Source organism: Lissotriton vulgaris, chromosome 5 (assembly GCF_964263255.1).
Source record: "Lissotriton vulgaris chromosome 5, aLisVul1.2, whole genome shotgun sequence".
Taxonomy (NCBI): Eukaryota; Metazoa; Chordata; class Amphibia; order Caudata; family Salamandridae; genus Lissotriton; species Lissotriton vulgaris.
In genome coordinates, this window is record NC_141693.1 from 871,988,081 (window position 1) to 872,003,603 (window position 15,523).

Below are 15,523 nucleotides of genomic sequence, written 5' to 3' on the forward strand. Positions count from 1 at the left end.
AAGAACAAACATTTCCAAAAATATTAAAACATGTATTTAAAAATTAGAAAAGACAAGGGAAAAGGTTCAAAAACAAACAGTTTTTCAACAACTTTGACATTTACAGAAGTCTCTGCTTCTCTACGTCCCCTACACAATCCTAAAGATATATATTTTAAAGAAACTGTATCTTGATGTTGATGAACTGAGGCCTATTTTGGAACATGGTGTTTTTCTTGCACTGCTAATGTCTCACAATAGTGATGCAATAGCAGCGCAAAAAAGATGTAAAGCCATCATAAAATTGTGTCTAACATTTTAAATGATTGTTTTAGGATGCAAATAAGATGTGTGCTTTCAAGAGCTTTCTTTGAGGTGAGGCCTCTTTTCTTCTTTTAAAAAAAACACTACCCAGAAGTACAGCACTGTAAGCATTAAAATTGATATTTACAGAACTCAGCTTACCCATATGTACCTCACATTGATCCACATTCAGTCCATCACCTGTTTTGTTTATTTGAGGTGAGGCCAACACATGGTTGCAGATAAGATTTTCACTGAAAAAGACCAAGGTAAAAAAACATGTGAAGCCCTACCAATGAAGTAAATCATTAAATGAAAACCAATACATTTCTGCAAATATGCACTACTAGTGCTTCATAAGATGTTTTGGGTCATATTTATAAGGCATTTGAGTATCTAGTATGCTATTTTACGTTCTTCATGGTGCAAATTTATTGTAAATACGCTCCCACCTGCGGTTGGCAAATTTAGATTTTGATTATGGGAGTTAGATAGGCATGTTAATAATTTCCCAAAAATGGTGTATAACCCCAAACAACCTTTAAAGCAAATGCTCTTAGCCATGTTATCCACCTCCCATTGGATAACATGGCTAAGAAGTGCTTGCAAATGTGAAAAAAAACGGCCGCAATGCATGAATATCGCAGAAAAATCAGCGATATTCATGCATTTTCCAGCAAATGCTCTTAGCCATGTTATCCACTTCCTATTAAATAACATGGCTAAGAACTGCTCAGGGCCCCATGAGGAACGCTTTCCATTTAAAAAGGGAAAAATAACATCAAAGACACTAAAATGCCTTCTAAATATGAACCCAAACAACCTATGAAGCAATGTGAAAAAAAACGGCCGCAATGCATGAATATAGCAGAAAAATCAGCGATATTCATGCATTTTCCAGCAAATGCTCTTAGCCATGTTATCCACTTCCTATTAAATAACATGGCTAAGAACTGCTCAGGGCCCCATGAGGAACGCTTTCCATTTAAAAAGGGAAAAATAACATCAAAGACACTAAAATGCCTTCTAAATATGACCCCAAACAACCTATGAAGCAATGTGAAAAAAAACGGCCGCAATGCATGAATATAGCAGAAAAATCAGCGATATTCATGCATTTTCCAGCAAATGCTCTTAGCCATGTTATCCACTTCCTATTAAATAACATGGCTAAGAACTGCTCAGGGCCCCATGAGGAACGCTTTCCATTTAAAAAGGGAAAAATAACATCAAAGACTCTAAAATGCCTTCTAAATATGACCCCAAACAACCTATGAAGCAATGTGAAAAAAAACGGCCGCAATGCATGAATATAGCAGAAAAATCAGCGATATTCATGCATTTTCCAGCAAATGCTCTTAGCCATGTTATCCACTTCCTATTAAATAACATGGCTAAGAACTGCTCAGGGCCCCATGAGGAATGCTTTCCATTTAAAAAGGGAAAAATAACATCAAAGACACTAAAATGCCTTCTAAATATGACCCCAAACAACCTATGAAGCTCTAACAGTACATATCCTGAAATTTAATTGATTTCAAAATTCGTTTTTAAACACAACATATAAATCAATTGTATACCTGCATTCATGAAGAAATGACTAAAAATGTCCTTGAGACACATGAAAGTGTTTTCTGGAATGCCCTAGCACCATTTTTGGGACACTATTAACATGGCTAGGTAACTCCCATAATCAAAATCTAAATTTGCCAAGCACAAGTGGGAGCGTATTTACAAGACACTTGCCCCATGAGGAACACTTTACATTTTAAGAGGTAAACATAACATCGCAGAAAAGTCAGCGATATTCATGCATTTTCCAGCAAATGCTCTTAGCCATGTTATCCACTTCCTATTAAATAACATGGCTAAGAACTGCTCAGGGCCCCATGAGGAACGCTTTCCATTTAAAAAGGGAAAAATAACATCAAAGACACTAAAATGCCTTCTAAATATGACCCCAAACAACCTATGAAGCTCTAACAGTACATGTCCTGAAATTTAATTCATTTCAAAATTCGTTTTTAAACACAGCATATAAATCAATTGTATACCTGCATTCATGAAGAAATGACTAAAAATGTCCTTGAGACACATGAAAGTGTTTTCTGGAATGCCCTAGCACCATTTTTGGGACACTATTAACATGGCTAGGTAACTCCCATAATCAAAATCTAAATTTGCCAAGCACAAGTGGGAGCGTATTTACAAGACACTTGCCCCATGAGGAACACTTTACATTTTAAGAGGTAAACATAACATCGCAGAAAAGTCAGCGATATTCATGCATTTTCCAGCAAATGCTCTTAGCCATGTTATCCACTTCCTATTAAATAACATGGCTAAGAACTGCTCAGGGCCCCATGAGGAATGCTTTCCATTTAAAAAGGGAAAAATAACATCAAAGACACTAAAATGCCTTCTAAATATGACCCCAAACAACCTATGAAGCTCTAACAGTACATATCCTGAAATTTAATTGATTTCAAAATTCGTTTTTAAACACAACATATAAATCAATTGTATACCTGCATTCATGAAGAAATGACTAAAAATGTCCTTGAGACACATGAAAGTGTTTTCTGGAATGCCCTAGCACCATTTTTGGGACACTATTAACATGGCTAGGTAACTCCCATAATCAAAATCTAAATTTGCCAAGCACAAGTGGGAGCGTATTTACAAGACACTTGCCCCATGAGGAACACTTTACATTTTAAGAGGTAAACATAACATCGCAGAAAAGTCAGCGATATTCATGCATTTTCCAGCAAATGCTCTTAGCCATGTTATCCACTTCCTATTAAATAACATGGCTAAGAACTGCTCAGGGCCCCATGAGGAACGCTTTCCATTTAAAAAGGGAAAAATAACATCAAAGACACTAAAATGCCTTCTAAATATGACCCCAAACAACCTATGAAGCTCTAACAGTACATATCCTGAAATTTAATTCATTTCAAAATTCGTTTTTAAACACAGCATATAAATCAATTGTATACCTGCATTCATGAAGAAATGACTAAAAATGTCCTTGAGACACATGAAAGTGTTTTCTGGAATGCCCTAGCACCATTTTTGGGACACTATTAACATGGCTAGGTAACTCCCATAATCAAAATCTAAATTTGCCAAGCACAAGTGGGAGCGTATTTACAAGACACTTGCCCCATGAGGAACACTTTACATTTTAAGAGGTAAACATAACATCGCAGAAAAGTCAGCGATATTCATGCATTTTCCAGCAAATGCTCTTAGCCATGTTATCCACTTCCTATTAAATAACATGGCTAAGAACTGCTCAGGGCCCCATGAGGAATGCTTTCCATTTAAAAAGGGAAAAATAACATCAAAGACACTAAAATGCCTTCTAAATATGACCCCAAACAACCTATGAAGCTCTAACAGTACATATCCTGAAATTTAATTGATTTCAAAATTCGTTTTTAAACACAACATATAAATCAATTGTATACCTGCATTCATGAAGAAATGACTAAAAATGTCCTTGAGACACATGAAAGTGTTTTCTGGAATGCCCTAGCACCATTTTTGGGACACTATTAACATGGCTAGGTAACTCCCATAATCAAAATCTAAATTTGCCAAGCACAAGTGGGAGCGTATTTACAAGACACTTGCCCCATGAGGAACACTTTACATTTTAAGAGGTAAACATAACATCGCAGAAAAGTCAGCGATATTCATGCATTTTCCAGCAAATGCTCTTAGCCATGTTATCCACTTCCTATTAAATAACATGGCTAAGAACTGCTCAGGGCCCCATGAGGAACGCTTTCCATTTAAAAAGGGAAAAATAACATCAAAGACACTAAAATGCCTTCTAAATATGACCCCAAACAACCTATGAAGCTCTAACAGTACATATCCTGAAATTTAATTCATTTCAAAATTCGTTTTTAAACACAGCATATAAATCAATTGTATACCTGCATTCATGAAGAAATGACTAAAAATGTCCTTGAGACACATGAAAGTGTTTTCTGCAATTCCCTAGCACCATTTTTGGGACACTATTAACATGGCTAGGTAACTCCCATAATCAAAATCTGAATTTGCCAAGCACAAGTGGGAGCGTATTTACAAGACACTTGCCCCATGAGGAACACTTTACATTTTAAAAGGAAAACATAACATCTTAGACACTCAAATACCTTATAAATATGGCTCAAAACAACCTATGAAGCTCTAGCAGTACATATCCAGAAATGTAATTGATTTCTTAAATCGTTTTTAAAAGCAACATATCTGTTTCAGCTTACATAACAGACCATGGAATGGGCTCCATATATCACAATATCTTGTGTTACTGCATGCCAGAATGTTACACCAAATATGCAATTACAATTTCTCTATGAAACTAATTCTATTACTATATCACTAGAGACAAAACCACATTTTAAAAACACAGCTTTCTTCATCATTTTCTCCTTAAATCATACTATTCTCTATCTAAATTAAATAAATCTTTTCTCACCTTAGCAAATATTTTTTGAGTTTTGAAAACAGTCTCAGAAATACACCAAATTGTCTTCAGCAGAAGAAAAAGGATGCACTCCAAAGGCTGCAGCTATTGAAAGCACAGAAATACAGATATTCATTTCACATATCTCTCATATTAGCCAATCATACCTCTTCCCTCACTTTTTTCAAATCAAAACCCTTCCCCCCTCTGCCCTATCTGCCTTGTTTCCATAGCAACCACCTCCTGGAAGACCTCTCATGTTTGCAAATTCACACAACAATGTTTCAATTGAACTGTGAACTCTCAGTGCACCTGCGTATCCAGTGCAATCTTTCATTAAATGTTTCTTCCTTGACCATTCAAATGACATGTTTCAAAGAACACATCCATGCACCCTAACTTTCTGTTTTCAGAAATGGAAATGCACCAATCACTGCTAATGAATCATTAGCATTGTAAATCCACAGTTTTTTTTCTTTAGAAACTCCTACTGTTTCAACTGCCCTTTCATTACCACACTTCATCTGACTGCAGAACAACCTTCTCCCACCATGTTTAAGGTCTGGATTGTTGGACATAGTTACATCCACTGGGCTCAAAGGTATGCTGAGAACAGAAATTTACCTAACCTCAATTTACAAGATGTGGAAATTAAGTGGTTGGGCCAAAGAGGATTAAAATGTCACCAATTGATACCATTGGTGAAAACCTTTATGCATTTGCCAAAACCTGACCTGTTAATAGTGCACTGTGGAGGTAATGATTTGGGCACTTTGACAGGGGTAGGTCTGGAAATGCTTTTAAAGGACACCTTTGAGCAATTAATGGCACTTTTTCCTCAAACTGCCTTGGTATACTCCAATATATGCCAAAGACAGAAATGGAAGTGGTCCAACCAATTTTGTCCACAAATTGAGAAAGCGAGGAAGCATGTAAACAAATCTGTTTCAGCTTTCATGAGAGACCATGGAATGGGCTCTCTGTACAACAATAACTTGCGTTACTACATGCAAGATATCTACAGAGGAGATGGAGTTCACTTCTCAGATGAGGGCAACAGAATTTTCATTCTGAATTTAAGACTGTGCATTGGTACCTACTTATAAGTACCTAAATGTACCATAAACCCAAAAGCTCTTCTCAGAGCTACCCTTCATCTGATCACTCACAATTATTATGTTTTTCTAATTTTTTTCATTATTTTTCCACAAAATTCGCTCCCCGGGGCGCTACCCGGTTCGCGAACCGAAAGCTAACCTCGCGGAATTTTTAAAAAAAATGTTTTTTTCCGCACATATAAGCCTCCTCAGCCACCCTCAGAAAACCTAGAGGGTCAAGATAAGTCTACCATGACCCCTTCTACCCATTCTAAACATTATTTGCCCTCCATCTTGTATCTTAATGCGCCCGAAACACAAAATGGTGGACCCCCGTGACGCTTAAGGTTCGCGAACCGGGCCGCTTCCCGGAAAGCGGTCCAAAAAAAAAGGTGGGAAAGTAATTTACAGAAAAACGACTAGAGACACTCTCACCAAATATAGATTAGCTCATACTACATAACAATCCCTTCCATTCTCACAAATTTCATTGAAATTTCATTTAGCCATTTAGCCTGTAGACCTCTCCAAGTACCATGAGGTAAATTACTTCACAAAACACATCTGAAGTGTTGGAATTGACAACCAATGAAAATGTTACTTACATTTTCTACTTTTATTACCTGACATTTGATTGGTTATATACCTGAATATATATAAAGGAAGAGAAGGAAACACAGCCATTTTGACTACTACTTGTTGTTGTATATATCATTTAGAATACCACTAATAACATCAACTTGTTTCTAAAGGTAAGTTGTTATTTTTAAAACTGAAGTATATTGTGCACTATAAGTAAATATGGTAAACTTTTTCAGATAGTTATATACTATCCCTCTGTAAGAGTTAGACATTGAGAAAGGCTTCTTTATTATAATTATGGACTGATTTAGGTTTCCGTGGTATAATTATGAATTTACTTAGGCTTCTTCACAGGCACTTTTTAATAGTACTACTTCACGCCTGAAACCATACAGTGCCCATAGATTACTTCTCTGTTATAAACTCACAAGTGCCTGTCTGAACTTAAACCCAACAGTGCCCTATCTCTACTGATATATTTATTTTTTATGCAAATTACAGCAATAAAATGGAAGGTGAGCAGAATGTTTCCTTCGAAATTGTTCTGGAGAACAACACAGAAAAAGTTAATGAGGACAATGATGACTCAGATTTCATGGATGAATCACGGGACCATGAATTAGTTCAATGTGTAGAATCTGTGGATCATTTACTTTATTATGATGACGGACAAATGTTGGAACTTATGTTCACTGAACAAGAACACATATCAGACAGTGAAATGCTAGACGTTGTATTAAATTTTGAAAAACAATCCGAAAAATAAAATTGTATGTAATATTAAAAAATTGTTTGAGTCTTTAATCATTTTTATATGTAATTCATAAACTAGTTAAATGTTAGAAATGTTATTAAATTTTGAAACACAATCACAATAATAAATAATTGCTTAAAAAATAAAAAAATTAAAAAATAATCAACAAAACCAACAAATAATTAACATACAGTATTAGAAAAGTCTTTCATTCTTTTATCCATAAAGTTCGCTGCCCAGAACGCTTTCTGGTTCGCGAACTTGGCGCTTACCACGCAAAAAAATTATTTTTTTTTTTTTTTTTGGACCCTCCTAGGCCCTTTTAAAACCTCCACATAAAACCTAGGGGGTCAACGAGGATCTACTATGCCCCCTTATGGTAATTTCCCCCTTTGTTTTGGCCTCCTCTTGTCTCTCGATCCTACCGAGAGACAAGATGGCGGCCGCTCCGGACTGTTTAGAATGTTGACAGACACCAGAGGGCCAATCAGCTTCGCATCGCAAAGTTCCGATACGCGAAAGGTTCGCTAACCGGATCGCTGCCCGGAGCGCTGTTACAGATATATATCTTGATTTAAACGTTAATTTCTCAAAATCCACTGAAGCACATATATTGAGACCTAGCAAAGGCACATCGGGCTAACAGTCCCTACAATTTTGCCAAGTTTCGTGAAAATCCATTCAGCCGTTCGGGCTAAAAGTGAGTCCAACCGCCCTATGGAAAACTCAATGCAAAAAACGCGTTTTGGGACCCCCCTTTTTTCTCAGCCCCCCCTTGACGAAACCCCACCAAATTTTCAGGGGCTGCTCAGAAACAAAATGTGCCATTTTCCTGAAAATTTCAGCCAATTCCGTCCACAAACGCAAAAGTTATTAGGCATAGAATTTTCAGAAATCCCATAGGGAAAAAATCCTAACTATATATACCTACTGGCGACCGCCAGTAGGTAATATATATATATATATGTATATATATATATATATATATATATATATATATATATATATATTCACTGAAAAAACCATAGGTTTCACACCAGTTATAGTTAGGAATTAGCATTTAAAAAACCTATTAAATTCACTGACAAAACCATAGATTTCACACCATTTATAGTTAGCTGGAAATTTTACTGACATAAAACCATTGAAATTCCCACGTTATAGTTAGTTGGACTCACTATAACTTGCGCGCCTGTAATGCACTGCTGATGACGTCACATATTACATCACTCATGACATGGTCAGTGACATCACTCATGACATCACTGATGACACCATCCAGTGAATGTGTGTCTTTCTGAAAAATAAATTTGTTTTATATATGTATTTGTAAAGGTCGCGGGAAGAATAAATGTTTAAATAAGTGTGTAAAAGGATGTTTTTTTTAAAAAAAATTGGTTGGGTAACTGGCTTATTACGTGTATCTTAGTGAATACATATATTAGCGAGTATTGTTAAAATATTTAAATGTTTGTATCAGTGTTTCTCTTTGTGTATAAGTGGCTGCAGGGGTTGGTGACTGACTCACTGTTTGTATGTGTTTTGAAGACAGCATATGTGCAGGACTGTATAGGTGGATGAGTGTGTATATGTGTGTGTTAGTGAGTGAATGACTGTCTCACTAGTGTCTTCATTAGTAACGACATATGTTTTAATCTAGTATATGTGAGTATTGATGTATATAAGTGAGTATAGTATATATAGTGAGAGATTGTAGGAGTTCCTGTTTAAATAAGTATGTGTTTCTATAAGTGATTGTTTAAGAGAGTAAGCATGGGTAAGTTTCCTTAGAAGTAAGGTGGTAGTGTGTGTATAAATGTATATGCAAATAAATGGATGTTCAATAGTTTATTTGCATGTGTGAGTATGTGTGTGAGTAACTTTTGGATGACTGCTGATGTGTAACAGGATGTATAGGTGTATCACTACATATGATGATTGAGTATATATATGAGTGACTATATAGAACTGTTGGTGAATGAGTGGATGTGTATATAGATGGTGGAATTACTGAATTGGTTGTTGTTACTGGTTTGGGTATCTCCATTTTTTTGAAAATGTTTGTTTCTATTTTTGAATATGTGTTTCAAGCGTTACATTACACTGAAATTAGGTCTGTCACTCTGTCACAAGGATGGTGTCATCAGTGATGTCATGAGTGATGTCACTGACCATGTCATGAGTGATGTAATATGTGACGTCATCAGCAGTGCATTACAGGCGCGCAAGTTATAGTGAGTCCAACTAACTATAACGTGGGAATTTCAATGGTTTTATGTCAGTAAAATTTCCAGCTAACTATAAATGGTGTGAAATCTATGGTTTTGTCAGTGAATTTAATAGGTTTTTTAAATGCTAATTCCTAACTATAACTGGTGTGAAACCTATGGTTTTTTCAGTGAATTTCAAAGGTTTTTTAAATGCTAATTCCTAACTATAACTGGTGTGAAACCTATGGTTTTTTCAGTGAATTTCAAAGGTTTTTTTAATGCTAATTCCTAACTATATAAGACCTGAAAGCCCACCAGGAATCTCCAGTATGCGCCAGGGGACTGCCTTGCAGAGAGGTGTAATGAAGCCACCACCCTTTTTACACCTCTCTGCAACGCAGCCCCCGTGCATGTTTGAAGAGGGGGAACTAATTCCCCTTGCATACTGGGGGCCCCTGGGGGCCAATTAGCCCACCTGGAACCTCCAGTATGCGCCAATGGCTGCATTGCAGAGGTGTAATGAGACTATGCCCCTTGTTACACCTCTCTGCAACGCAGCCCACTGCCGCGTTTGCAGAGGGGGAACTAATTCCCCTTGCATACTGGGGGTCCCTGGGGTCAACTGGTCCACCAGGAGCCTCCAGTATGCGCGAGGGAGCTGCATTGCAGAGAAGTGTAATGAGGCCACACCCTTGTTACACCTCTCTGCAATGCAGGCCACTGGCGCGTTTGTAGAGGGGGGACTAATTCCCCTTGCATACTGGGGGTCCCTGGATCATATCTGCCCAAACACCGATATTCCGAACGATTGTAAATTACTTTTCTTGAGAAACATTTGGATTTGGATTATCATGTCCTATACTTTGGAATTTTTGAAAGACTGACTTTGAGGATGCTATAAATTACTCAAGTCTGCCCGAATTGTGTGGGTAAAATTGATACCTAGTCACTTTGAATAAGAATATACTTATGTCTCGTCTAACATTTGGAAGAAATATCTAGTTAAATGACAACTGGATACCGACATAACTTGAAGGAAATAAGAACGCCCTGAAGAAGTTCTGTTGTACAGAACGAAACCTTTCGGCTGGCTGTGGTACATAAACTTAAGGAAAATAAAAGCATTTGAATATACACCAAGATTCAGCGCTTCAATAAGGACTCTAAGTGATATGATTTGATTGGACTCATTGTGAAAGTGGTGCTGTGCCAAACTTTGGAATATTCTCCACTACTCTCTACTACTTACTCTCTCCTACTCCACTACTCTCAAATACTCACTGTCTACTACTCATTCTCTACTACTCTACTACTCTCTACTACTCTCTCTCTACTACTCACTCCCTACTACTCGCTACTCACTACTCCCTACTACTCACTATCTACTACTCTCTACTACTCACTCTCTACTACTCTCTCTCTCTACTACTCACTCTTTACTACTCACTACTACTCTCTACTACTCACTCTCTACTTCTCACTCTCTACTACTGTCTACTACTCACTCTCTACTACTCTCTCTCTACTAGTCTCTACTACTCACTCTACTACTCACTCTCTACTACTCACTACTATTCTCTCTGCTACTCATTCTCTACTACTCTCTACTACTCACTCTCTACTACTCACTCTCTACTACTCACTCTTTACTACTCTCTACTACTCACTTTCTACTGCTCTCTACTACTCACTCTACTACTTACTCTCTACTACTGTCTACTACTCACTCTCTACTACTCACTCTCTACTACTCTCTACTACTCACTCTACTATTCACTCTACTACTCTCTACTACTCACTCTCTGCTACTCTCTCTCTACTGCTCTCTACTACTCTCTACTACTCACTCTCTACTCTCTATTACTCACTCTCTACTCTCTACCTCTCTACCTCTCTCTTCTATGGCTGAGATACCCGCCACCCCCTCTCAACACAATCCCCAAGGATGGGAAACTGGAAACAGTTCTGAAGTTTTTGGAAGACGGGAGGGAGTGACCCTCCCGGCCGTATTTATTAAAAATATGAAACAAAATTAAAACATTAAATCAACAGTTTCATATTATGTACAATTTCATTACCACATTGCGATGTTTGGCTAACCTTAACATATCCTCTAATACAAAGGTTCTCCTAGCCGAACTAACATCCTATAAAACATTTACTTGAAATTTTCGAAATTGTACATCCTAACGTTTAAGGGCCAACGGCAAGGTCGTAACCGGTGTCAAGATCCCTAACCCAGACATATCCCCCTCCCTTGTGAGGGGCGGCACGGAGGCATACCTCAAGTGCAACTACCAATTTCCCTTGACTTGACGGGGGCCCCAATAAAACTCGACGCCACTTAAAGGTTGTACGAGGCTCGTGTGAGGTATCTAGAAGGTAGCGTAGACCCCCCCCCACACCCCACACAACTTACCACATCTGCCGTCGCAGACGTCCTGGCCCCGGGAAATTCACCAGGAGGGGGCTGTAACCCCTCCTACCCATGAAGGGGCCTTGACCGCCTTCCCTTTCCTTTCGGCGACCCATCCTTAGAAGGGACCGCCTCCCCGTTGAGGGGCCAATGGCCACCTCCCCCGAGCGCCCCCATCCGTAATGGGTAACGCCCACTCATAGGGATCTTCCAATTAGTGCTCACCGATCATGACCTTACCGCCCGACCAAAATAAATACGACAATGCTAACTAAATACTAAATGACAACATATAACCAACAGTAGCAACAACAACTTTATTCAACGCATGCGTACTGATGAACACTAAAAGCATAATTACTTTATTTGCAAAACATAACACCAATCGACCATTCTTTATTGCATACTCAAGATCTTCACGATAATACCACAACCTGTAAACGAAAATCAGAGTTATCCATCAAACTTTATTAAAACCACTCGCTGTCTTCAGGGGCTGGTGGGTGGGTCAAAATTGGCTCTTCGTTCCGTCTCGAGCTCACGTGCAGTGAGGAGGTGCAGCTTCAGAGCACAGGAACAAGAGGATGCCTTCTGGTCTTGTTTCTCCTTTTATCCGTCTTCAGGGCGGGCGTAAACCCGCCCCTGCCTGCCCCAAGGGCGTGGCCAGCCGCGTCAGTGTCTAGGCCAACCCACTCGAGGGCGGGAAAAGGCGCGCCCCGGCTACGCCGCTTCGGGCATACCAGCCGAGAATCGCCTCCCGCACAAGATGGCTTCCCGGGGGGATCGTGGTACTCTGCCATACGTTCGGGGGGACCGATTGGTCGCCCCTTTCCATATGGCTGAGATACCCGCCACCCCCTCTCAACACAATCCCCAAGGATGGGAAACTGGAAACAGTTCTGAAGTTTTTGGAAGACGGGAGGGAGTGACCCTCCCGGCCGTATTTATTAAAAATATGAAACAAAATTAAAACATTAAATCAACAGTTTCATATTATGTACAATTTCATTACCACATTGCGATGTTTGGCTAACCTTAACATATCCTCTAATACAAAGGTTCTCCTAGCCGAACTAACATCCTATAAAACATTTACTTGAAATTTTCGAAATTGTACATCCTAACGTTTAAGGGCCAACGGCAAGGTCGTAACCGGTGTCAAGATCCCTAACCCAGACATATCCCCCTCCCTTGTGAGGGGCGGCACGGAGGCATACCTCAAGTGCAACTACCAATTTCCCTTGACTTGACGGGGGCCCCAATAAAACTCGACGCCACTTAAAGGTCGTACGAGGCTCGTGTGAGGTATCTAGAAGGTAGCGTAGACCCCCCCCACACCCCACACAACTTACCACATCTGCCGTCGCAGACGTCCTGGCCCCGGGAAATTCACCAGGAGGGGGCTGTAACCCCTCCTACCCATGAAGGGGCCTTGACCGCCTTCCCTTTCCTTTCGGCGACCCATCCTTAGAAGGGACCGCCTCCCCGTTGAGGGGCCAATGGCCACCTCCCCCGAGCGCCCCCATCCGTAATGGGTAACGCCCACTCATAGGGATCTTCCAATTAGTGCTCACCGATCATGACCTTACCGCCACAGGTCCGGATAGTTGACCGGCTATCCGGACCCCCCACCACTCCTATCTAAAGGTCATGTTTTAACGTCTTTAGCCAAGCTATGAAGTCTCCTATGAGTAACTCATTCCCCACCCGAGACAAATGAACACCGTCCCCCAAATACATACTGTCATTATTGATACACCCATGTGAAATAGAATGCAGTGCATTGGACCGGAACAACCTACTCACTTTGTTATTAATTTTTCTCACAGAGTGATTTAAAGCAGAAACAGAAAAAGCCCCCCGCCACACTTTTCGTGGAATCATATGGGACCACGCAATTGTGCACCCTGGAACTCTCCTCGCTAACCAACTTACAGTGGAAAGCATCGCCTCCAGGAGAAGTCGTCTACCAGTGGTGACCAAATCATTGCCCCCAAGATGTACTATGACTACAGACGGTGGTGACCTCATCCGCCCTAGCAAACCCTCGAAAAATGATTGAAACTGGTCAATACAGAGACCGCCCTTTCCATAGAAGGACACACTGTACCCGTATTCCCCAGCCACGTGCCCCATGTCACCTGCTTTGAATACGTCCGCGGCACGCCTCACGTATGAGTGGCCCACGACCCACACCTCCTTTTTCACAGCCGGTGATGTCTGACCGCTGTCCCGGTGTCGGGTCGACTGCATAGTCCGCCCCGCCTCGTAGGCTTGCGTAACTGAAAACCAAACAAAACAAGAAGCGTGAGTACATCGTTACAGCTTCACAACATGTGCAGACGCACATACCTTTTATAACAATTGGAGGACCAACGCCCCACACGTTTAACTTGTTCTACATTCAGACCCCTGGCTGTAGCCTCTGTAGCAGCCCCTATCCGAAAGGAATGGGTCCCAAACTCGCCCGGGTTCAAGCCCGCAGCTGTAATCGACATCGCAAGCACCCGCTGAAACTGAAACCTTGTCAGTGGGGTGGCGTCTGATTTGAACGTGCTCAGCGCACAGCCCTCCCATAACATCCTGCTTGTTCCTCGCCACTAATTCGCTTACCCTCATAGCCCCATGAAATGCCAGCGTAAAAGCGGCTCGGAATAACACCGTCTCAAAGTGAGATGAACATGTTGTAGGGAGTCTGGCTAATAACTGGGCCAACCTATCCAAACCTATCGGGCGCCTCTCATCTACTCTGCGACCCTCAAGGCGTTGCCACCCGCGTAGCGCTTTTTGCACAACGAAAGACGCTGTCGGGTCCTGGATCCCATGAGCCCTAGCAACAAAGGAAATGGCAGCCCGATGCCTCTGGGCCGTGGCCACCGATTTCCCGGCCAGATGTAAAGACATCAGAAAGTTCACTACCCATTCCTCCTGGCCCCAAAGCTCCTCACTAGCAGTCCCCAAAAAGGCTAAATAGGACCGGAACGCCCCTTCATATGCCTTCCTCGTCCTGGGTGCTAAACTCTCTCCCACGAGGTTACGAAGTTCGGGGCACCGAGAGACCAGAGAGCTTCGGGAAAGGGTGCCGGCTCCGGGTCCGCTGTGGGAAGAAAACCCCAGAAGGCCTGCATACGAAAACGAGAAAGGGCATCAGCCGCCTGGTTCATAACCCCCGGGACATGTCTTGCTTTGAATAGCACATTCAATTGCATACACAGTAATACGATTTCTTTAAGCAGTCTCAAAATCCATTTGCATTGTGCTGCCTGGCTATTGATACACTCAACCACGGTCATATTGTCAGACCAAAATACCACAGAGTGATCTCTGAACCCTTCGGGCCACGTTCTCAGGGCCACCAAAATGGGGAAAAGTTCCAGGAAAGCAATGTTACTTGTCAGTCCACTGTCATGCCACCATGCCGGCCATTTTTGTGCAGACCATCGAGTGCCGAAAATGGCACCAAAACCTATGCTCCCTGCCGAATCTGTCCACAGCCCCAGCTCCTCAGAGGACACGGCCGGTTTGTTCCAGACGACCCGACCATTGAAATCCGCCAGAAATGCCAACCAAATGCGCATGTCCTGGCGGACCTCTGCCGAGAGCCTTGTGCGATGATGTCCCTCTTTCAGTGCGACCATGGCTTGAGCGATCGAACGGGAAAAAGGGCGGGCCATTGGTATAACCCTTAGGGCAAAA